Source organism: Penaeus vannamei, chromosome 7 (assembly GCF_042767895.1).
Source record: "Penaeus vannamei isolate JL-2024 chromosome 7, ASM4276789v1, whole genome shotgun sequence".
Taxonomy (NCBI): Eukaryota; Metazoa; Arthropoda; class Malacostraca; order Decapoda; family Penaeidae; genus Penaeus; species Penaeus vannamei.
The window spans coordinates 33,238,604-33,240,687 of record NC_091555.1 but is presented as its reverse complement, the minus strand read 5'-3'; the positions used below and the strand labels follow the sequence as shown (position 1 = coordinate 33,240,687).

At 41.8% G+C, this 2,084-nt stretch overlaps 1 protein-coding gene across 38 annotated transcripts in view; it reads right to left on the bottom strand.

The window, feature by feature from the left end:
• Positions 1-629: 629 nt before the first annotated feature.
• The window catches only part of ct (homeobox protein, cut), a 357,912-nt gene continuing 356,457 nt past the window's right edge, over positions 630-2,084 (bottom strand). For all 38 annotated transcript variants that reach the window (XM_070123697.1, XM_070123698.1, XM_070123715.1 and 35 more), the window contains one exon: positions 630-2,084. This exon is cut by the window's right edge and continues 1,552 nt beyond it. The gene's annotated coding sequence lies outside the window, so the exon portion shown is untranslated.

Genomic DNA, 2,084 nt, shown 5'->3' with positions numbered 1-2,084 from the left:
ATTGAGTTTATCCGCTGTGCTTCGATACGGCGTAAGAGAGCACTTCGGCGATAGCACGGCCGTATACTGATACATATGTACTCGAGTATACGCGTGCATTTATTAGCATTTATGTATAGAATTTAGAGTTGGACGTCAACATCACAAAAACGAATTCCAATAATGACCTAAAGGATTAAAAAAAATGTAAACACAGACCCTGTGGCGTTTGACGGACGAGAAAAAGCGACATTAAAAAAAGGGAAAAAGCAAACCTATCCCAGAGAAAAAAGTCGTCTCCGGGGGACCACAATTACCATTACCGGTCACATGGAAAATTTGAACAAATCGTTTGGCGAGGAAGACCACCTCAAATGTCACTCTCCATCCACCACAATAGTTCTCCGAGCCGTGAGTCCACCCCTCCCCCTTACCCCCCCTCCTCCCTTCATCCTCTATAAGAGGGGTGGGGGCGGAGGTAGAGGGATGGTGGTGGGGGTGGGGGGCTTACGACGGACTCTACTGTGAGGGGGAGAGTGATGTGTTCAAGTACTCTACTGTTAGCAATATTATTATTATTATTTAATGGTATAAGTGTTTCTGAATTAATGTTATGATAGCAAATGGATTATGTAATATGATTTATGTTATTTCTTTTTCCTCTCTCTCTTTACGTGTGTGGAATGTGTAGTGGTACAGATACCGAATACCGTAATGTTTGGACTTACTATTCGTCTGATGTCGCGATGATTCTCTCAGAAGCTGGGAAAATATATATCCGTGAAAGTTGAAATCACGACTTTTAATGAAGGCCAAAACGTTTCTGATTCCATCCTTTCGTTGATTGTCACAGACGATCTCGAGTCGGCAATCACCATATCATTATTTTTTCTTACATTTTGTAATGAACACAAAAGTACTGACCGAATATTTCCAAAAAAAAATAATAAAATACAAATGATGATAAATTTCACTTGATTTCCTGAATACTCTGCACACTAACACCAGTTTTCTTTCTTAAACCCTACAACCAATAACAACTTAAGCTCAAACATGCCCCTCTTGTAGTCACGACTACTGCGTATCCGGACACGTATTTAGGACACGCTAATATGTATTTTTTTATTTACCATTTCATTTTTTGTCAGTAATGCCCATGTCTTACGCGCTGTTGACTGGCCGTAGGGAAATCCCCGGGCACAAGAGTGTCCAACCCTGAACAGAGCCAATGGCGGGTCTCCTATAGAACTAGGACCAATCCTCTTCAGGGAATATAGGGATAGAAATAGACCAATGGGATTAAGGTTATCCTCCGGCTGACCTCTTCCTCCTCCGTGTGCATCGATCCTTCATTGGCCAACTATCTACACGGTCTGTGCCGGAACATGGCTTGCTTCGGGTTCATGCGGGGGGCTGGTTTCTGTCGCCGTTTTGGGATTTCTTTTGCACGTTTCTTTGCACTCTAAAGCCAGCGGATTAGATTCACTCCAACACATTATGAAGGGCTGCGAGAGATCACATTAATCTTGGATGACCGATGCTGAATCCATGGACTAGATGGACATTTCTTTTTTTAACATTATTTATGGATTGAACAATGAAAAAGTGAAATTAGTTGAGAAATAAAAGACTAGAACTAACAGTCTCGAACATACGTGCGCTGGGTCATGCGGGGAGATTGATCAGTACCCAAGCCACAGTTCTTAGAAATATTTTTAATGGTTACTTGCTAGTCTCACTCGGGAAAGAGGGGTACTATTTGGTTCTACTCTGTACTATTTGGTCAATGAAGGGTTCACCGGAAAAAATCTCATGAATATCATTATTTCATATGGGCATACATCTTTGCAAGGTCAGGGATTCGACCATTTCACTTGTTCGATCACGTCCGTGTTTTAATTTTTTTTTTTGCTTTTCTTTTCAGAGACCGCCTTCCATCAGGGGTCCAGTATAGTCCTTGCGCGATAAGCACTGCGCAAAGTTCCCACCACTGTCACATCGGCAACAAGCAGAGAACAGTTCAGCGTTATGGCATTCTAAATACCTGAAGTAACCTAACCTAAGGGGAGCTTGATCAAAAACTTGGGAAATATATACAAATCTTT